General features: G+C 45.2%; 20 non-coding genes across 20 annotated transcripts; all 20 read left to right on the forward strand.

Moving 5' to 3' along the window:
* Positions 1–401: 401 nt before the first annotated feature.
* LOC147676931 (U5 spliceosomal RNA) lies at positions 402–516 on the forward strand. The gene has a single exon (XR_015302945.1). It is a non-coding gene; the product is annotated as a U5 spliceosomal RNA (small nuclear RNA).
* An 897-nt stretch (positions 517–1,413) lies between these two features.
* LOC147676932 (U5 spliceosomal RNA) lies at positions 1,414–1,528 on the forward strand. Its single transcript, XR_015302846.1, has one exon. It is a non-coding gene; the product is annotated as a U5 spliceosomal RNA (small nuclear RNA).
* An 897-nt stretch (positions 1,529–2,425) lies between these two features.
* LOC147676933 (U5 spliceosomal RNA) lies at positions 2,426–2,540 on the forward strand. Its single transcript, XR_015302876.1, has one exon. It is a non-coding gene; the product is annotated as a U5 spliceosomal RNA (small nuclear RNA).
* An 897-nt stretch (positions 2,541–3,437) lies between these two features.
* On the forward strand, positions 3,438–3,552 carry LOC147676934 (U5 spliceosomal RNA). Its single transcript, XR_015302857.1, has one exon. It is a non-coding gene; the product is annotated as a U5 spliceosomal RNA (small nuclear RNA).
* An 897-nt stretch (positions 3,553–4,449) lies between these two features.
* LOC147676935 (U5 spliceosomal RNA) lies at positions 4,450–4,564 on the forward strand. The gene has a single exon (XR_015302751.1). It is a non-coding gene; the product is annotated as a U5 spliceosomal RNA (small nuclear RNA).
* Positions 4,565–5,461: 897 nt separating this feature from the next.
* LOC147676936 (U5 spliceosomal RNA) lies at positions 5,462–5,576 on the forward strand. The gene has a single exon (XR_015302653.1). It is a non-coding gene; the product is annotated as a U5 spliceosomal RNA (small nuclear RNA).
* Positions 5,577–6,473: 897 nt separating this feature from the next.
* On the forward strand, positions 6,474–6,588 carry LOC147676937 (U5 spliceosomal RNA). The gene has a single exon (XR_015302868.1). It is a non-coding gene; the product is annotated as a U5 spliceosomal RNA (small nuclear RNA).
* Positions 6,589–7,462: 874 nt separating this feature from the next.
* On the forward strand, positions 7,463–7,577 carry LOC147676938 (U5 spliceosomal RNA). Its single transcript, XR_015303441.1, has one exon. It is a non-coding gene; the product is annotated as a U5 spliceosomal RNA (small nuclear RNA).
* An 897-nt stretch (positions 7,578–8,474) lies between these two features.
* On the forward strand, positions 8,475–8,589 carry LOC147676939 (U5 spliceosomal RNA). Its single transcript, XR_015302879.1, has one exon. It is a non-coding gene; the product is annotated as a U5 spliceosomal RNA (small nuclear RNA).
* An 897-nt stretch (positions 8,590–9,486) lies between these two features.
* On the forward strand, positions 9,487–9,601 carry LOC147676940 (U5 spliceosomal RNA). Its single transcript, XR_015302925.1, has one exon. It is a non-coding gene; the product is annotated as a U5 spliceosomal RNA (small nuclear RNA).
* An 893-nt stretch (positions 9,602–10,494) lies between these two features.
* LOC147676941 (U5 spliceosomal RNA) lies at positions 10,495–10,609 on the forward strand. The gene has a single exon (XR_015302890.1). It is a non-coding gene; the product is annotated as a U5 spliceosomal RNA (small nuclear RNA).
* An 897-nt stretch (positions 10,610–11,506) lies between these two features.
* On the forward strand, positions 11,507–11,621 carry LOC147676942 (U5 spliceosomal RNA). The gene has a single exon (XR_015302906.1). It is a non-coding gene; the product is annotated as a U5 spliceosomal RNA (small nuclear RNA).
* Positions 11,622–12,518: 897 nt separating this feature from the next.
* Positions 12,519–12,633, forward strand: LOC147676943 (U5 spliceosomal RNA). Its single transcript, XR_015302884.1, has one exon. It is a non-coding gene; the product is annotated as a U5 spliceosomal RNA (small nuclear RNA).
* An 897-nt stretch (positions 12,634–13,530) lies between these two features.
* On the forward strand, positions 13,531–13,645 carry LOC147676944 (U5 spliceosomal RNA). Its single transcript, XR_015302901.1, has one exon. It is a non-coding gene; the product is annotated as a U5 spliceosomal RNA (small nuclear RNA).
* Positions 13,646–14,542: 897 nt separating this feature from the next.
* LOC147676945 (U5 spliceosomal RNA) lies at positions 14,543–14,657 on the forward strand. Its single transcript, XR_015302912.1, has one exon. It is a non-coding gene; the product is annotated as a U5 spliceosomal RNA (small nuclear RNA).
* An 897-nt stretch (positions 14,658–15,554) lies between these two features.
* LOC147676946 (U5 spliceosomal RNA) lies at positions 15,555–15,669 on the forward strand. Its single transcript, XR_015302924.1, has one exon. It is a non-coding gene; the product is annotated as a U5 spliceosomal RNA (small nuclear RNA).
* Positions 15,670–16,566: 897 nt separating this feature from the next.
* LOC147676947 (U5 spliceosomal RNA) lies at positions 16,567–16,681 on the forward strand. The gene has a single exon (XR_015302935.1). It is a non-coding gene; the product is annotated as a U5 spliceosomal RNA (small nuclear RNA).
* An 897-nt stretch (positions 16,682–17,578) lies between these two features.
* On the forward strand, positions 17,579–17,693 carry LOC147676948 (U5 spliceosomal RNA). Its single transcript, XR_015302795.1, has one exon. It is a non-coding gene; the product is annotated as a U5 spliceosomal RNA (small nuclear RNA).
* An 897-nt stretch (positions 17,694–18,590) lies between these two features.
* LOC147676949 (U5 spliceosomal RNA) lies at positions 18,591–18,705 on the forward strand. Its single transcript, XR_015302946.1, has one exon. It is a non-coding gene; the product is annotated as a U5 spliceosomal RNA (small nuclear RNA).
* Positions 18,706–19,602: 897 nt separating this feature from the next.
* LOC147676950 (U5 spliceosomal RNA) lies at positions 19,603–19,717 on the forward strand. The gene has a single exon (XR_015302957.1). It is a non-coding gene; the product is annotated as a U5 spliceosomal RNA (small nuclear RNA).
* The last annotated feature ends 433 nt before the right edge of the window (positions 19,718–20,150 follow it).

Genomic DNA, 20,150 nt, shown 5'->3' on the forward strand with positions numbered 1-20,150 from the left:
GTGCATGGCTATTTGCATAGAACAGTGGTGGCTCACAGCCTATCGATTGGAGGGATGGTGGGGAAAGCGTAAAATCGTTGGGGACAAAAGTCCTACAGTGCCACTTCAGTGAAAGCCTGATTCACGCTTCCCGTTCCCCTTGCCCAGCAGCCCCGACACCTCCTAATGAGCTGAGGTGTGTACAAAAAGAATTTGCATATTCCCAGGCAGACACTTGGAACTGCCCACCTTTTTGCTTTTCTGTGCTTTGAGCAGAGACTCTGAAGTTTGATCCTGTTTCCCTCACCGGCCTAGTTCTTGCCCTCTTTTTAAGAGGCTGCAAATACCTCTCAGGTCCTCACCCTCGCAATGATAGGGTCTTTGATCTGGTGCCTCTAACCCCCAGAGAGCCATGTTCTAACTTACTCTGGTTTCTCTTCAAAACGAAAAAATCTTTCGCCTTTTACTATTGATTTCCGTGGAGAGGAACATTTACGAGTTTATTCAATTTTTTTAAGCCTTACCACAGATGAGGCTGTTTATCATTTGTTTAAAAGAAAAGCATTAGAAGTTGGGGAATATTTAGGAGTTGTCTGCTACTGTTATAAGGGAACATGAGCTTGGTGTTTTATTCCTGATCTCTCTGCTTGCTCATTTGCATAGACAGAGTGTAGGAGAGGTGCATCATGGGAAAGAGCTTGGGCAGTGCATGAGATTGCTTTTCCTTGACTATCTTGAAACTGCACGATAGCAGGCAGTGTATTTTCTCTTTTCTCAACATTCCTGCTGCCAGAGGCCAGACGTCACTCTCCTTTTAAAAAGTGGCACCAAGAGTCATGCTGCGCTTTTCATAGGGATTGCCCGTTATTTGTGCCTGTTGGGGTGCCCTTAGAGGGTGGCCAATCCTGAGTCAGATTCCTCTCAGGTACACTTGAAGGGGCTCGTTTGTCTTGTTTCATGTGCCTCCAGCCTAGACAGATCTATACTTATATATTCAGCTTTAATGAAAATACGTGTGAAAAAGGGACTTAAAGTGCATGGCTATTTGCATAGAACATTGGTGGCTCACAGCCTATCGATTGGAGGGATGGTGGGGAAAGCGTAAAATCGTTGGGGACGAAAGTCCTACAGTGCCACTTCAGTGAAAGCCTGATTCACGCTTCCCGTTCCCCTTGCCCAGCAGCCCCGACACCTCCTAATGAGCTGAGGTGTGTACAAAAAGAATTTGCATATTCCCAGGCAGACACTTGGAACTGCCCACCTTTTTGCTTTTCTGTGCTTTGAGCAGAGACTCTGAAGTTTGATCCTGTTTCCCTCACCGGCCTAGTTCTTGCCCTCTTTTTTAGAGGCTGCAAATACCTCTCAGGTCCTCACCCTCGCAATGATAGGGTCTTTGATCTGGTGACTCTAACCCCCAGAGAGCCATATTCTAACTTACTCTGGTTTCTCTTCAAAACGAAAAAATCTTTCGCCTTTTACTAAAGATTTCCGTGGAGAGGAACATTTACGAGTTTATTCAATTTTTTTAAGCCTTACCACAGGTGAGGCTGTTTATCATTTGTTTAAAAGAAAAGCATTAGAAGTTGGGGAATATTTAGGAGTTGTCTGTTACTGTTATAAGGGAACATGAGCTTGGTGTTTTGTTCCTGATCTCTCTGCTTGCTCATTTGCATAGACAGAGTGTAGGAGAGGTGCATCATGGGAAAGAGCTTGGGCAGTGCATGAGATTGCTTTTCCTTGACTATTTCGAAACTGCACGATAGCAGGCAGTGTATTTTCTCTTTTCTCAACATTCCTGCTGCCAGAGGCCAGACGTCACTCTCCTTTTAAAAGGTGGCACCAAGAGTCATGCTGCGCTTTTCATAGGGCTTGCCCGTTATTTGTGCCTGTTGGGGTGCCCTTAGAGGGTGGCCAATCCTGAGTCAGATTCCTCTCAGGTACACTTGAAGGGGCTCGTTTGTCTTGTTTCATGTGCCTCCAGCCTAGACAGATCTATACTTATATATTCAGCTTTAATGAAAATACGTGTGAAAAAGGGACTTAAAGTGCATGGCTATTTGCATAGAACAGTGGTGGCTCACAGCCTATCGATTGGAGGGATGGTGGGGAAAGCGTAAAATCGTTGGGGACAAAAGTCCTACAGTGCCACTTCAGTGAAAGCCTGATTCACGCTTCCCGTTCCCCTTGCCCAGCAGCCCCGACACCTCCTAATGAGCTGAGGTGTGTACAAAAAGAATTTGCATATTCCCAGGCAGACTCTTGGAACTGCCCACCTTTTTGCTTTTCTGTGCTTTGAGCAGAGACTCTGAAGTTTGATCCTGTTTCCCTCACCGGCCTAGTTCTTACCCTCTTTTTTAGAGGCTGCAAATACCTCTCAGGTCCTCACCCTCGCAATGATAGGGTCTTTGATCTGGTGCCTCTAACCCCCAGAGAGCCATATTCTAACTTACTCTGGTTTCTCTTCAAAACGAAAAAATCTTTCGCCTTTTACTAATGATTTCCGTGGAGAGGAACATTTACGAGTTTATTCAATTTTTTTAAGCCTTACCACAGGTGAGGCTGTTTATCATTTGTTTAAAAGAAAAGCATTAGAAGTTGGGGAATATTTAGGAGTTGTCTGCTACTGTTATAAGGGAACATGAGCTTGGTGTTTTATTCCTGATCTCTCTGCTTGCTCATTTGCATAGACAGAGTGTAGGAGAGGTGCATCATGGGAAAGAGCTTGGGCAGTGCATGAGATTGCTTTTCCTTGACTATCTTGAAACTGCACGATAGCAGGCAGTGTATTTTCTCTTTTCTCAACATTCCTGCTGCCAGAGGCCAGACGTCACTCTCCTTTTAAAAGGTGGCACCAAGAGTCATGCTGCCCTTTTCATAGGGCTTGCCCGTTATTTGTGCCTGTTGGGGTACCCTTAGAGGGTGGCCAATCCTGAGTCAGATTCCTCTCAGGTACACTTGAAGGGGCTCGTTTGTCTTGTTTCATGTGCCTCCAGCCTAGACAGATCTATACTTATATATTCAGCTTTAATGAAAATACGTGTGAAAAAGGGACTTAAAGTGCATGGCTATTTGCATAGAACAGTGGTGGCTCACAGCCTATCGATTGGAGGGATGGTGGGGAAAGCGTAAAATCGTTGGGGACAAAAGTCCTACAGTGCCACTTCAGTGAAAGCCTGATTCACGCTTCCCGTTCCCCTTGCCCAGCAGCCCCGACACCTCCTAATGAGCTGAGGTGTGTACAAAAAGAATTTGCATATTCCCAGGCAGACACTTGGAACTGCCCACCTTTTTGCTTTTCTGTGCTTTGAGCAGAGACTCTGAAGTTTGATCCTGTTTCCCTCACCGGCCTAGTTCTTACCCTCTTTTTTAGAGGCTGCAAATACCTCTCAGGTCCTCACCCTCGCAATGATAGGGTCTTTGATCTGGTGCCTCTAACCCCCAGAGAGCCATATTCTAACTTACTCTGGTTTCTCTTCAAAACGAAAAAATCTTTCGCCTTTTACTAAAGATTTCCGTGGAGAGGAACATTTACGAGTTTATTCAATTTTTTTAAGCCTTACCACAGGTGAGGCTGTTTATCATTTGTTTAAAAGAAAAGCATTAGAAGTTGGGAAATATTTAGGAGTTGTCTGCTACTGTTATAAGGGATCATGAGCTTGGTGTTTTATTCCTGATCTCTCTGCTTGCTCATTTGCATAGACAGAGTGTAGGAGAGGTGCATCATGGGAAAGAGCTTGGGCAGTGCATGAGATTGCTTTTCCTTGACTATCTTGAAACTGCACGATAGCAGGCAGTGTATTTTCTCTTTTCTCAACATTCCTGCTGCCAGAGGCCAGACGTCACTCTCCTTTTAAAAGGTGGCACCAAGAGTCATGATGCGCTTTTCATAGGGCTTGCCCGTTATTTGTGCCTGTTGGGGTACCCTTAGAGGGTGGCCAATCCTGAGTCAGATTCCTCTCAGGTAAACTTGAAGGGGCTCGTTTGTCTTGTTTCATGTGCCTCCAGCCTAGACAGATCTATACTCATATATTCAGCTTTAATGAAAATACGTGTGAAAAAGGGACTTAAAGTGCATGGCTATTTGCATAGAACAGTGGTGGCTCACAGCCTATCGATTGGAGGGATGGTGGGGAAAGCGTAAAATCGTTGGGGACGAAAGTCCTACAGTGCCACTTCAGTGAAAGCCTGATTCACGCTTCCCGTTCCCCTTGCCCAGCAGCCCCGACACCTCCTAATGAGCTGAGGTGTGTACAAAAAGAATTTGCATATTCCCAGGCAGACACTTGGAACTGCCCACCTTTTTGCTTTTCTGTGCTTTGAGCAGAGACTCTGAAGTTTGATCCTGTTTCCCTCACCGGCCTAGTTCTTGCCCTCTTTTTTAGAGGCTGCAAATACCTCTCAGGTCCTCACCCTCGCAATGATAGGGTCTTTGATCTGGTGCCTCTAACCCCCAGAGAGCCATATTCTAACTTACTCTGGTTTCTCTTCAAAACGAAAAAATCTTTCGCCTTTTACTAAAAATTTCCGTGGAGAGGAACATTTACGAGTTTATTCAATTTTTTTAAGCCTTACCACAGGTGAGGCTGTTTATCATTTGTTTAAAAGAAAAGCATTAGAAGTTGGGGATTATTTAGGAGTTGTCTGCTACTGTTATAAGGGAACATGAGCTTGGTGTTTTATTCCTGATCTCTCTGCTTGCTCATTTGCATAGACAGAGTGTAGGAGAGGTGCATCATGGGAAAGAGCTTGGGCAGTGCATGAGATTGCTTTTCCTTGACTATCTTGAAACTGCACGATAGCAGGCAGTGTATTTTCTCTTTTCTCAACATTCCTGCTGCCAGAGGCCAGACGTCACTCTCCTTTTAAAAGGTGGCACCAAGAGTCATGCTGCGCTTTTCATAGGGATTGCCCGTTATTTGTGCCTGTTGGGGTGCCCTTAGAGGGTGGCCAATCCTGAGTCAGATTCCTCTCAGGTACACTTGAAGGGGCTCGTTTGTCTTGTTTCATGTGCCTCCAGCCTAGACAGATCTATACTTATATATTCAGCTTTAATGAAAATACGTGTGAAAAAGGGACTTAAAGTGCATGGCTATTTGCATAGAACAGTGGTGGCTCACAGCCTATCGATTGGAGGGATGGTGGGGAAAGCGTAAAATCGTTGGGGACGAAAGTCCTACAGTGCCACTTCAGTGAAAGCCTGATTCACGCTTCCCGTTCCCCTTGCCCAGCAGCCCCGACACCTCCTAATGAGCTGAGGTGTGTACAAAAAGAATTTGCATATTCCCAGGCAGACACTTGGAACTGCCCACCTTTTTGCTTTTCTGTGCTTTGAGCAGAGACTCTGAAGTTTGATCCTGTTTCCCTCACCGGCCTAGTTCTTGCCCTCTTTTTTAGAGGCTGCAAATACCTCTCAGGTCCTCACCCTCGCAATGATAGGGTCTTTGATCTGGTGCCTCTAACCCCCCGAGAGCCATATTCTAACTTTCTCTGGTTTCTCTTCAAAACGAAAAAATCTTTCGCCTTTTACTAAAGATTTCCGTGGAGAGGAACATTTACGAGTTTATTCAATTTTTTTAAGCCTTACCAAAGGTGAGGCTGTTTATCATTTGTTTAAAAGAAAAGCATTAGAAGTTGGGGAATATTTAGGAGTTGTCTGCTACTGTTATAAGGGAACATGAGCTTGGTGTTTTATTCCTGATCTCTCTGCTTGCTCATTTGCATAGACAGAGTGTAGGAGAGGTGCATCATGGGAAAGAGCTTGGGCAGTGCATGAGATTGCTTTTCCTTGACTATCTTGAAACTGCACGATAGCAGGCAGTGTATTTTCTCTTTTCTCAACATTCCTGCTGCCAGAGGCCAGACGTCACTCTCCTTATAAAAGGTGGCACCAAGAGTCATGCTGCCCTTTTCATAGGGCTTGCCCGTTATTTGTGCCTGTTGGGGTACCCTTAGAGGGTGGCCAATCCTGAGTCAGATTCCTCTCAGGTACACTTGAAGGGGCTCGTTTGTCTTGTTTCATGTGCCTCCAGCCTAGACAGATCTATACTTATATATTCAGCTTTAATGAAAATACGTGTGAAAAAGGGACTTAAAGTGCATGGCTATTTGCATAGAACAGTGGTGGCTCACAGCCTATAGATTGGAGGGATTTTGGGGAAAGCGTAAAATCGTTGGGGACGAAAGTCCTACAGTGCCACTTCAGTGAAAGCCTGATTCACGCTTCCCGTTCCCCTTGCCCAGCAGCCCCGACACCTCCTAATGAGCTGAGGTGTGTACAAAAAGAATTTGCATATTCCCAGGCAGACACTTGGAACTGCCCACCTTTTTGCTTTTCTGTGCTTTGAGCAGAGACTCTGAAGTTTGATCCTGTTTCCCTCACCGGCCTAGTTCTTGCCCTCTTTTTTAGAGGCTGCAAATACCTCTCAGGTCCTCACCCTCGCAATGATAGGGTCTTTGATCTGGTGCCTCTAACCCCCAGAGAGCCATATTCTACCTTACTCTGGTTTCTCTTCAAAACGAAAAAATCTTTCGCCTTTTACTAAAGATTTCCGTGGAGAGGAACATTTACGAGTTTATTCAATTTTTTTAAGCCTTACCACAGGTGAGGCTGTTTATCATTTGTTTAAAAGAAAAGCATTAGAAGTTGGGGAATATTTAGGAGTTGTCTGCTACTGTTATAAGGGAACATGAGCTTGGTGTTTTATTCCTGATCTCTCTGCTTGCTCATTTGCATAGACAGAGTGTAGGAGAGGTGCATCATGGGAAAGAGCTTGGGCAGTGCATGAGATTGCTTTTCCTTGACTATCTTGAAACTGCACGATAGCAGGCAGTGTATTTTCTCTTTTCTCAACATTCCTGCTGCCAGAGGCCAGACGTCACTCTCCTTTTAAAAGGTGGCACCAAGAGTCATGCTGCGCTTTTCATAGGGATTGCCCGTTATTTGTGCCTGTTGGGGTGCCCTTAGAGGGTGGCCAATCCTGAGTCAGATTCCTCTCAGGTACACTTGAAGGGGCTCCAGCCTAGACAGATCTATACTTATATATTCAGCTTTAATGAAAATACGTGTGAAAAAGGGACTTAAAGTGCATGGCTATTTGCATAGAACAGTGGTGGCTTACAGCCTATCGATTGGAGGGATGGTGGGGAAAGCATAAAATCGTTGGGGACGAAAGTCCTACAGTGCCACTTCAGTGAAAGCCTGATTCACGCTTCCCGTTCCCCTTGCCCAGCAGCCCCGACACCTCCTAATGAGCTGAGGTGTGTACAAAAAGAATTTGCATATTCCCAGGCAGACACTTGGAACTGCCCACCTTTTTGCTTTTCTGTGCTTTGAGCAGAGACTCTGAAGTTTGATCCTGTTTCCCTCACCGGCCTAGTTCTTACCCTCTTTTTTAGAGGCTGCAAATACCTCTCAGGTCCTCACCCTCGCAATGATAGGGTCTTTGATCTGGTGCCTCTAACCCCCAGAGAGCCATATTCTAACTTACTCTGGTTTCTCTTCAAAACGAAAAAATCTTTCGCCTTTTACTAAAGATTTCCGTGGAGAGGAACGTTTACGAGTTTATTCAATTTTTTTAAGCCTTACCACAGGTGAGGCTGTTTATCATTTGTTTAAAAGAAAAGCATTAGAAGTTGGGGAATATTTAGGAGTTGTCTGCTACTGTTATAAGGGAACATGAGCTTGGTGTTTTATTCCTGATCTCTCTGCTTGCTCATTTGCATAGACAGAGTGTAGGAGAGGTGCATCATGGAAAAGAGCTTGGGCAGTGCATGAGATTACTTTTCCTTGACTATCTTGAAACTGCACGATAGCAGGCAGTGTATTTTCTCTTTTCTCAACATTCCTGCTGCCAGAGGCCAGACGTCACTCTCCTTTTAAAAGGTGGCACCAAGAGTCATGCTGCCCTTTTCATAGGGCTTGCCCGTTATTTGTGCCTGTTGGGGTACCCTTAGAGGGTGGCCAATCCTGAGTCAGATTCCTCTCAGGTACACTTGAAGGGGCTCGTTTGTCTTGTTTCATGTGCCTCCAGCCTAGACAGATCTATACTTATATATTCAGCTTTAATGAAAATACGTGTGAAAAAGGGACTTAAAGTGCATGGCTATTTGCATAGAACAGTGGTGGCTCACAGCCTATCGATTGGAGGGATGGTGGGGAAAGCGTAAAATCGTTGGGGACGAAAGTCCTACAGTGCCACTTCAGTGAAAGCCTGATTCACGCTTCCCGTTCCCCTTGCCCAGCAGCCCCGACACCTCCTAATGAGCTGAGGTGTGTACAAAAAGAATTTGCATATTCCCAGGCAGACACTTGGAACTGCCCACCTTTTTGCTTTTCTGTGCTTTGAGCAGAGACTCTGAAGTTTGATCCTGTTTCCCTCACCGGCCTAGTTCTTGCCCTCTTTTTTAGAGGCTGCAAATACCTCTCAGGTCCTCACCCTTGCAATGATAGGGTCTTTGATCTGGTGCCTCTAACCCCCAGAGAGCCATATTCTACCTTACTCTGGTTTCTCTTCAAAACGAAAAAATCTTTCGCCTTTTACTAAAGATTTCCGTGGAGAGGAACATTTACGAGTTTATTCAATTTTTTTAAGCCTTACCACAGGTGAGGCTGTTTATCATTTGTTTAAAAGAAAAGCATTAGAAGTTGGGGAATATTTAGGAGTTGTCTGCTACTGTTATAAGGGAACATGAGCTTGGTGTTTTATTCCTGATCTCTCTGCTTGCTCATTTGCATAGACAGAGTGTAGGAGAGGTGCATCATGGGAAAGAGCTTGGGCAGTGCATGAGATTGCTTTTCCTTGACTATCTTGAAACTGCACGATAGCAGGCAGTGTATTTTCTCTTTTCTCAACATTCCTGCTGCCAGAGGCCAGACGTCACTCTCCTTTTAAAAGGTGGCACCAAGAGTCATGCTGCGCTTTTCATAGGGATTGCCCGTTATTTGTGCCTGTTGGGGTGCCCTTAGAGGGTGGCCAATCCTGAGTCAGATTCCTCTCAGGTACACTTGAAGGGGCTCGTTTGTCTTGTTTCATGTGCCTCCAGCCTAGACAGATCTATACTTATATATTCAGCTTTAATGAAAATACGTGTGAAAAAGGGACTTAAAGTGCATGGCTATTTGCATAGAACAGTGGTGGCTCACAGCCTATCGATTGGAGGGATGGTGGGGAAAGCGTAAAATCGTTGGGGACGAAAGTCCTACAGTGCCACTTCAGTGAAAGCCTGATTCACGCTTCCCGTTCCCCTTGCCCAGCAGCCCAGACACCTCCTAATGAGCTGAGGTGTGTACAAAAAGAATTTGCATATTCCCAGGCAGACACTTGGAACTGCCCACCTTTTTGCTTTTCTGTGCTTTGAGCAGAGACTCTGAAGTTTGATCCTGTTTCCCTCACCGGCCTAGTTCTTGCCCTCTTTTTTAGAGGCTGCAAATACCTCTCAGGTCCTCACCCTCGCAATGATAGGGTCTTTGATCTGGTGCCTCTAACCCCCAGAGAGCCATATTCTAACTTACTCTGGTTTCTCTTCAAAACGAAAATTTTTTTCGCCTTTTACTAAAGATTTCCGTGGAGAGGAACATTTACGAGTTTATTCAATTTTTTTAAGCCTTACCACAGGTGAGGCTGTTTATCATTTGTTTAAAAGAAAAGCATTAGAAGTTGGGGAATATTTAGGAGTTGTCTGCTACTGTTATAAGGGAACATGAGCTTGGTGTTTTATTCCTGATCTCTCTGCTTGCTCATTTGCATAGACAGAGTGTAGGAGAAGTGCATCATGGGAAAGAGCTTGGGCAGTGCATGAGATTGCTTTTCCTTGACTATCTTGAAACTGCACGATAGCAGGCAGTGTATTTTCTCTTTTCTCAACATTCCTGCTGCCAGAGGCCAGACGTCACTCTCCTTTTAAAAGGTGGCACCAAGAGTCATGCTGCGCTTTTCATAGGGCTTGCCCGTTATTTGTGCCCGTTAGCCCTTAGAGGGTGGCCAATCCTGAGTCAGATTCCTCTCAGGTACACTTGAAGGTGCTCGTTTGTCTTGTTTCATGTGCCTCCAGCCTAAACAGATCTATACTTCTATATTCAGCTTTAATGAAAATACGTGTGAAAAAGGGAATTAAAGTGCATGGCTATTTGCATAGAACAGTGGTGGCTCACAGCCTATCGATTGGAGGGATGGTGGGGAAAGCATAAAATCGTTGGGGACGAAAGTCCTACAGTGCCACTTCAGTGAAAGCCTGATTCACGCTTCCCGTTCCCCTTGCCCAGCAGCCCCGACACCTCCTAATGAGCTGAGGTGTGTACAAAAAGAATTTGCATATTCCCAGGCAGACACTTGGAACTGCCCACCTTTTTGCTTTTCTGTGCTTTGAGCAGAGACTCTGAAGTTTGATCCTGTTTCCCTCACCGGCCTAGTTCTTGCCCTCTTTTTTAGAGGCTGCAAATACCTCTCAGGTCCTCACCCTCGCAATGATAGGGTCTTTGATCTGGTGCCTCTAACCCCCAGAGAGCCATATTCTAACTTACTCTGGTTTCTCTTCAAAACGAAAAAATCTTTCGCCTTTTACTAAAGATTTCCGTGGAGAGGAACATTTACGAGTTTATTCAATTTTTTTAAGCCTTACCACAGGTGAGGCTGTTTATCATTTGTTTAAAAGAAAAGCATTAGAAGTTGGGGAATATTTAGGAGTTGTCTGCTACTGTTATAAGGGAACATGAGCTTGGTGTTTTATTCCTGATCTCTCTGCTTGCTCATTTGCATAGACAGAGTGTAGGAGAGGTGCATCATGGGAAAGAGCTTGGGCAGTGCATGAGATTGCTTTTCCTTGACTATTTCGAAACTGCACGATAGCAGGCAGTGTATTTTCTCTTTTCTCAACATTCCTGCTGCCAGAGGCCAGACGTCACTCTCCTTTTAAAAGGTGGCACCAAGAGTCATGCTGCGCTTTTCATAGGGCTTGCCCGTTATTTGTGCCTGTTGGGGTGCCCTTAGAGGGTGGCCAATCCTGAGTCAGATTCCTCTCAGGTACACTTGAAGGGGCTCGTTTGTCTTGTTTCATGTGCCTCCAGCCTAGACAGATCTATACTTATATATTCAGCTTTAATGAAAATACGTGTGAAAAAGGGCCTTAAAGTGCATGGCTATTTGCATAGAACAGTGGTGGCTCACAGCCTATCGATTGGAGGGATGGTGGGGAAAGCGTAAAATCGTTGGGGACAAAAGTCCTACAGTGCCACTTCAGTGAAAGCCTGATTCACGCTTCCCGTTCCCCTTGCCCAGCAGCCCCGACACCTCCTAATGAGCTGAGGTGTGTACAAAAAGAATTTGCATATTCCCAGGCAGACACTTGGAACTGCCCACCTTTTTGCTTTTCTGTGCTTTGAGCAGAGACTCTGAAGTTTGATCCTGTTTCCCTCACCGGCCTAGTTCTTGCCCTCTTTTTTAGAGGCTGCAAATACCTCTCAGGTCCTCACCCTCGCAATGATAGGGTCTTTGATCTGGTGCCTCTAACCCCCAGAGAGCCATATTCTAACTTACTCTGGTTTCTCTTCAAAACGAAAAATTTTTTCGCCTTTTACTAAAGATTTCCGTGGAGAGGAACATTTACGAGTTTATTCAACTTTTTTAAGCCTTACCACAGGTGAGGCTGTTTATCATTTGTTTAAATGAAAAGCATTAGAAGTTGGGGAATATTTAGGAGTTGTCTGTTACTGTTATAAGGGAACATGAGCTTGGTGTTTTATTCCTGATCTCTCTGCTTGCTCATTTGCATAGACAGAGTGTAGGAGAGGTGCATCATGGGAAAGAGCTTGGGCAGTGCATGAGATTGCTTTTCCTTGACTATTTCGAAACTGCACGATAGCAGGCAGTGTATTTTCTCTTTTCTCAACATTCCTGCTGCCAGAGGCCAGACGTCACTCTCCTTTTAAAAGGTGGCACCAAGAGTCATGCTGCGCTTTTCATAGGGCTTGCCCGTTATTTGTGCCTGTTGGGGTGCCCTTAGAGGGTGGCCAATCCTGAGTCAGATTCCTCTCAGGTACACTTGAAGGGGCTCGTTTGTCTTGTTTCATGTGCCTCCAGCCTAGACAGATCTATACTTATATATTCAGCTTTAATGAAAATACGTGTGAAAAAGGGACTTAAAGTGCATGGCTATTTGCATAGAACAGTGGTGGCTCACAGCCTATCGATTGGAGGGATGGTGGGGAAAGCGTAAAATCGTTGGGGACAAAAGTCCTACAGTGCCACTTCAGTGAAAGCCTGATTCACGCTTCCCGTTCCCCTTGCCCAGCAGCCCCGACACCTCCTAATGAGCTGAGGTGTGTACAAAAAGAATTTGCATATTCCCAGGCAGACACTTGGAACTGCCCACCTTTTTGCTTTTCTGTGCTTTGAGCAGAGACTCTGAAGTTTGATCCTGTTTCCCTCACCGGCCTAGTTCTTGCCCTCTTTTTAAGAGGCTGCAAATACCTCTCAGGTCCTCACCCTCGCAATGATAGGGTCTTTGATCTGGTGCCTCTAACCCCCAGAGAGCCATGTTCTAACTTACTCTGGTTTCTCTTCAAAACGAAAAAATCTTTCGCCTTTTACTAATGATTTCCGTGGAGAGGAACATTTACGAGTTTATTCAATTTTTTTAAGCCTTACCACAGATGAGGCTGTTTATCATTTGTTTAAAAGAAAAGCATTAGAAGTTGGGGAATATTTAGGAGTTGTCTGCTACTGTTATAAGGGAACATGAGCTTGGTGTTTTATTCCTGATCTCTCTGCTTGCTCATTTGCATAGACAGAGTGTAGGAGAGGTGCATCATGGGAAAGAGCTTGGGCAGTGCATGAGATTGCTTTTCCTTGACTATCTTGAAACTGCACGATAGCAGGCAGTGTATTTTCTCTTTTCTCAACATTCCTGCTGCCAGAGGCCAGACGTCACTCTCCTTTTAAAAAGTGGCACCAAGAGTCATGCTGCGCTTTTCATAGGGATTGCCCGTTATTTGTGCCTGTTGGGGTGCCCTTAGAGGGTGGCCAATCCTGAGTCAGATTCCTCTCAGGTACACTTGAAGGGGCTCGTTTGTCTTGTTTCATGTGCCTCCAGCCTAGACAGATCTATACTTATATATTCAGCTTTAATGAAAATACGTGTGAAAAAGGGACTTAAAGTGCATGGCTATTTGCATAGAACAGTGGTGGCTCACAGCCTATCGATTGGAGGGATGGTGGGGAAAGCGTAAAATCGTTGGGGACGAAAGTCCTACAGTGCCACTTCAGTGAAAGCCTGATTCACGCTTCCCGTTCCCCTTGCCCAGCAGCCCCGACACCTCCTAATGAGCTGAGGTGTGTACAAAAAGAATTTGCATATTCCCAGGCAGACACTTGGAACTGCCCACCTTTTTGCTTTTCTGTGCTTTGAGCAGAGACTCTGAAGTTTGATCCTGTTTCCCTCACCGGCCTAGTTCTTGCCCTCTTTTTTAGAGGCTGCAAATACCTCTCAGGTCCTCACCCTCGCAATGATAGGGTCTTTGATCTGGTGACTCTAACCCCCAGAGAGCCATATTCTAACTTACTCTGGTTTCTCTTCAAAACGAAAAAATCTTTCGCCTTTTACTAAAGATTTCCGTGGAGAGGAACATTTACGAGTTTATTCAATTTTTTTAAGCCTTACCACAGGTGAGGCTGTTTATCATTTGTTTAAAAGAAAAGCATTAGAAGTTGGGGAATATTTAGGAGTTGTCTGTTACTGTTATAAGGGAACATGAGCTTGGTGTTTTATTCCTGATCTCTCTGCTTGCTCATTTGCATAGACAGAGTGTAGGAGAGGTGCATCATGGGAAAGAGCTTGGGCAGTGCATGAGATTGCTTTTCCTTGACTATCTTGAAACTGCACGATAGCAGGCAGTGTATTTTCTCTTTTCTCAACATTCCTGCTGCCAGAGGCCAGACGTCACTCTCCTTTTAAAAGGTGGCACCAAGAGTCATGCTGCGCTTTTCATAGGACTTGCCTGTTATTTGTGCCTGTTGGGGTGCCCTTAGAGGGTGGCCAATCCTGAGTCAGATTCCTCTCAGGTACACTTGAAGGGGCTCGTTTGTCTTGTTTCATGTGCCTCCAGCCTAGACAGATCTATACTTATATATTCAGCTTTAATGAAAATACGTGTGAAAAAGGGACTTAAAGTGCATGGCTATTTGCATAGAACAGTGGTGGCTCACAGCCTATCGATTGGAGGGATGGTGGGGAAAGCGTAAAATCGTTGGGGACGAAAGTCCTACAGTGCCACTTCAGTGAAAGCCTGATTCACGCTTCCCGTTCCCCTTGCCCAGCAGCCCCGACACCTCCTAATGAGCTGAGGTGTGTACAAAAAGAATTTGCATATTCCCAGGCAGACACTTGGAACTGCCCACCTTTTTGCTTTTCTGTGCTGTGAGCAGAGACTCTGAAGTTTGATCCTGTTTCCCTCACCGGCCTAGTTCTTGCCCTCTTTTTTAGAGGCTGCAAATACCTCTCAGGTCCTCACCCTCGCAATGATAGGGTCTTTGATCTGGTGCCTCTAACCCCCAGAGAGCCATATTCTAACTTACTCTGGTTTCTCTTCAAAACGAAAAAATCTTTCGCCTTTTACTAAAGATTTCCGTGGAGAGGAACATTTACGAGTTTATTCAATTTTTTTAAGCCTTACCACAGGTGAGGCTGTTTATCATTTGTTTAAAAGAAAAGCATTAGAAGTTGGGGAATATTTAGGAGTTGTCTGCTACTGTTATAATGGAACATGAGCTTGGTGTTTTATTCCTGATCTCTCTGCTTGCTCATTTGCATAGACAGAGTGTAGGAGAGGTGCATCATGGGAAAGAGCTTGGGCAGTGCATGAGATTGCTTTTCCTTGACTATCTTGAAACTGCACGATAGCAGGCAGTGTATTTTCTCTTTTCTCAACATTACTGCTGCCAGAGGCCAGACGTCACTCTCCTTTTAAAAGGTGGCACCAAAAGTCATGCTGCGCTTTTCATAGGGCTTGCCCGTTATTTGTGCCTGTTGGGGTGCCCTTAGAGGGTGGCCAATCCTGAGTCAGATTCCTCTCAGGTACACTTGAAGGGGCTCGTTTGTCTTGTTTTATGTGCCTCCAGCCTAGACAGATCTATACTTATATATTCAGCTTTAATGAAAATACGTGTGAAAAAGGGACTTAAAGTGCATGGCTATTTGCATAGAACAGTGGTGGCTCACAGCCTATCGATTGGAGGGATGGTGGGGAAAGCGTAAAATCGTTGGGGACGAAAGTCCTACAGTGCCACTTCAGTGAAAGCCTGATTCACGCTTCCCGTTCCCCTTGCCCAGCAGCCCCGACACCTCCTAATGAGCTGAGGTGTGTACAAAAAGAATTTGCATATTCCCAGGCAGACACTTGGAACTGCCCACCTTTTTGCTTTTCTGTGCTTTAAGCAGAGACTCTGAAGTTTGATCCTGTTTCCCTCACCGGCCTAGTTCTTGCCCTCTTTTTTAGAGGCTGCAAATACCTCTCAGGTCCTCACCCTCGCAATGATAGGGTCTTTGATCTGGTGCCTCTAACCCCCAGAGAGCCATATTCTAACTTACTCTGGTTTCTCTTCAAAACGAAAAAATCTTTCGCCTTTTACTAAAGATTTCCGTGGAGAGGAACATTTACGAGTTTATTCAATTTTTTTAAGCCTTACCACAGGTGAGGCTGTTTATCATTTGTTTAAAAGAAAAGCATTAGAAGTTGGGGAATATTTAGGAGTTGTCTGCTACTGTTATAAGGGAACATGAGCTTGGTGTTTTATTCCTGATCTCTCTGCTTGCTCATTTGCATAGACAGAGTGTAGGAGAGGTGCATCATGGGAAAGAGCTTGGGCAGTGCATGAGATTGCTTTTCCTTGACTATCTTGAAACTGCACGATAGCAGGCAGTGTATTTTCTCTTTTCTCAACATTCCTGCTGCCAGAGGCCAGACGTCACTCTCCTTTTAAAAGGTGGCACCAAGAGTCATGCTGCGCTTTTCATAGGGCTTGCCCGTTATTTGTGCCTGTTGGGGTGCCCTTAGAGGGTGGCCAATCCTGAGTCAGATTCCTCTCAGGTACACTTGAAGGGGCTCGTTTGTCTTGTTTCATGTGCCTCCAGCCTAGACAGATCTATACTTATATATTCAGCTTTAATGAAAATACGTGTGAAAAAGGGACTTAAAGTGCATGGCTATTTGCATAGAACAGTGGTGGCTCACAGCCTATCGATTGGAGGGATGGTGGGGAAAGCGTAAAATCGTTGGGGACGAAAGTCCTACAGTGCCACTTCAGTGAAAGCCTGATTCACGCTTCCCGTTCCCCTTGCCCAGCAGCCCCGACACCTCCTAATGAGCTGAGGTGTGTACAAAAAGAATTTGCATATTCCCAGGCAGACACTTGGAACTGCCCACCTTTTTGCTTTTCTGTGCTGTGAGCAGAGACTCTGAAGTTTGATCCTGTTTCCCTCACCGGCCTAGTTCTTGCCCTCTTTTTTAGAGGCTGCAAATACCTCTCAGGTCCTCACCCTCGCAATGATAGGGTCTTTGATCTGGTGCCTCTAACCCCCAGAGAGCCATATTCTAACTTACTCTGGTTTCTCTTCAAAACGAAAAAATCTTTCGCCTTTTACTAAAGATTTCCGTGGAGAGGAACATTTACGAGTTTATTCAATTTTTTTAAGCCTTACCACAGGTGAGGCTGTTTATCATTTGTTTAAAAGAAAAGCATTAGAAGTTGGGGAATATTTAGGAGTTGTCTGCTACTGTTATAAGGGAACATGAGCTTGGTGTTTTATTCCTGATCTCTCTGCTTGCTCATTTGCATAGACAGAGTGTAGGAGAGGTGCATCATGGGAAAGAGCTTGGGCAGTGCATGAGATTGCTTTTCCTTGACTATCTTGAAACTGCACGATAGCAGGCAGTGTATTTTCTCTTTTCTCAACATTCCTGCTGCCAGAGGCCAGACGTCACTCTCCTTTTAAAAGGTGGCACCAAGAGTCATGCTGCGCTTTTCATAGGACTTGCCTGTTATTTGTGCCTGTTGGGGTGCCCTTAGAGGGTGGCCAATCCTGAGTCAGATTCCTCTCAGGTACACTTGAAGGGGCTCGTTTGTCTTGTTTCATGTGCCTCCAGCCTAGACAGATCTATACTTATATATTCAGCTTTAATGAAAATACGTGTGAAAAAGGGACTTAAAGTGCATGGCTATTTGCATAGAACAGTGGTGGCTCACAGCCTATCGATTGGAGGGATGGTGGGGAAAGCGTAAAATCGTTGGGGACGAAAGTCCTACAGTGCCACTTCAGTGAAAGCCTGATTCACGCTTCCCGTTCCCCTTGCCCAGCAGCCCCGACACCTCCTAATGAGCTGAGGTGTGTACAAAAAGAATTTGCATATTCCCAGGCAGACACTTGGAACTGCCCACCTTTTTGCTTTTCTGTGCTGTGAGCAGAGACTCTGAAGTTTGATCCTGTTTCCCTCACCGGCCTAGTTCTTGCCCTCTTTTTTAGAGGCTGCAAATACCTCTCAGGTCCTCACCCTCGCAATGATAGGGTCTTTGATCTGGTGCCTCTAACCCCCAGAGAGCCATATTCTAACTTACTCTGGTTTCTCTTCAAAATGAAAAAATCTTTCGCCTTTTACTAAAGATTTCCGTGGAGAGGAACATTTACGAGTTTATTCAATTTTTTTAAGCCTTACCACAGGTGAAGCTGTTTATCATTTGTTTAAAAGAAAAGCATTAGAAGTTGGGGAATATTTAGGAGTTGTCTGCTACTGTTATAAGGGAACATGAGCTTGGTGTTTTATTCCTGATCTCTCTGCTTGCTCATTTGCATAGACAGAGTGTAGGAGAGGTGCATCATGGGAAAGAGCTTGGGCAGTGCATGAGATTGCTTTTCCTTGACTATCTTGAAACTGCACGATAGCAGGCAGTGTATTTTCTCTTTTCTCAACATTACTGCTGCCAGAGGCCAGACGTCACTCTCCTTTTAAAAGGTGGCACCAAGAGTCATGCTGCGCTTTTCATAGGGCTTGCCCGTTATTTGTGCCTGTTGGGGTGCCCTTAGAGGGTGGCCAATCCTGAGTCAGATTCCTCTCAGGTACACTTGAAGGGGCTCGTTTGTCTTGTTTTATGTGCCTCCAGCCTAGACAGATCTATACTTATATATTCAGCTTTAATGAAAATACGTGTGAAAAAGGGACTTAAAGTGCATGGCTATTTGCATAGAACAGTGGTGGCTCATAGCCTATCGATTGGAGGGATGGTGGGGAAAGCGTAAAATCGTTGGGGACGAAAGTCCTACAGTGCCACTTCAGTGAAAGCCTGATTCACGCTTCCCGTTCCCCTTGCCCAGCAGCCCCGACACCTCCTAATGAGCTGAGGTGTGTACAAAAAGAATTTGCATATTCCCAGGCAGACACTTGGAACTGCCCACCTTTTTGCTTTTCTGTGCTTTAAGCAGAGACTCTGAAGTTTGATCCTGTTTCCCTCACCGGCCTAGTTCTTGCCCTCTTTTTTAGAGGCTGCAAATACCTCTCAGGTCCTCACCCTCGCAATGATAGGGTCTTTGATCTGGTGCCTCTAACCCCCAGAGAGCCATATTCTAACTTACTCTGGTTTCTCTTCAAAACGAAAAAATCTTTCGCCTTTTACTAAAGATTTCCGTGGAGAGGAACATTTACGAGTTTATTCAATTTTTTTAAGCCTTACCACAGGTGAGGCTGTTTATCATTTGTTTAAAAGAAAAGCATTAGAAGTTGGGGAATATTTAGGAGTTGTCTGCTACAGTTATAAGGGAACATGAGCTTGGTGTTTTATTCCTGATCTCTCTGCTTGCTCATTTGCATAGACAGAGTGTAGGAGAGGTGCATCATGGGAAAGAGCTTGGGCAGTGCATGAGATTGCTTTTCCTTGACTATCTTGAAACTGCACGATAGCAGGCAGTGTATTTTCTCTTTTCTCAACATTCCTGCTGCCAGAGGCCAGACGTCACTCTCCTTTTAAAAGGTGGCACCAAGAGTCATGCTGCGCTTTTCATAGGGCTTGCCCGTTATTTGTGCCTGTTGGGGTGCCCTTAGAGGGTGGCCAATCCTGAGTCAGATTCCTCTCAGGTACACTTGAAGGGGCTCGTTTGTCTTGTTTCATGTGCCTCCAGCCTAGACAGATCTATACTTATATATTCAGCTTTAATGAAAATACGTGTGAAAAAGGGACTTAAAGTGCATGGCTATTTGCATAGAACAGTGGTGGCTCACAGCCTATCGATTGGAGGGATGGTGGGGAAAGCGTAAAATCGTTGGGGACGAAAGTCCTACAGTGCCACTTCAGTGAAAGCCTGATTCACGCTTCCCGTTCCCCTTGCCCAGCAGCCCCGACACCTCCTAATGAGCTGAGGTGTGTACAAAAAGAATTTGCATATTCCCAGGCAGACACTTGGAACTGCCCACCTTTTTGCTTTTCTGTGCTGTGAGCAGAGACTCTGAAGTTTGATCCTGTTTCCCTCACCGGCCTAGTTCTTGCCCTCTTTTTTAGAGGCTGCAAATACCTCTCAGGTCCTCACCCTCGCAATGATAGGGTCTTTGATCTGGTGCCTCTAACCCCCAGAGAGCCATATTCTAACTTACTCTGGTTTCTCTTCAAAACGAAAAAATCTTTCGCCTTTTACTAAAGATTTCCGTGGAGAGGAACATTTACGAGTTTATTCAATTTTTTTAAGCCTTACCACAGGTGAGGCTGTTTATCATTTGTTTAAAAGAAAAGCATTAGAAGTTGGGGAATATTTAGGAGTTGTCTGCTACTGTTATAAGGGAACATGAGCTTGGTGTTTTATTCCTGATCTCTCTGCTTGCTCATTTGCATAGACAGAGTGTAGGAGAGGTGCATCATGGGAAAGAGCTTGGGCAGTGCATGAGATTGCTTTTCCTTGACTATCTTGAAACTGCACGATAGCAGGCAGTGTATTTTCTCTTTTCTCAACATTCCTGCTGCCAGAGGCCAGACGTCACTCTCCTTTTAAAAGGTGGCACCAAGAGTCATGCTGCGCTTTTCATAGGACTTGCCTGTTATTTGTGCCTGTTGGGGTGCCCTTAGAGGGTGGCCAATCCTGAGTCAGATTCCTCTCAGGTACACTTGAAGGGGCTCGTTTGTCTTGTTTCATGTGCCTCCAGC

Source organism: Lissotriton vulgaris, chromosome 12 (genome assembly GCF_964263255.1).
Source record: "Lissotriton vulgaris chromosome 12, aLisVul1.2, whole genome shotgun sequence".
Lineage (NCBI taxonomy): Eukaryota > Metazoa > Chordata > Amphibia > Caudata > Salamandridae > Lissotriton > Lissotriton vulgaris.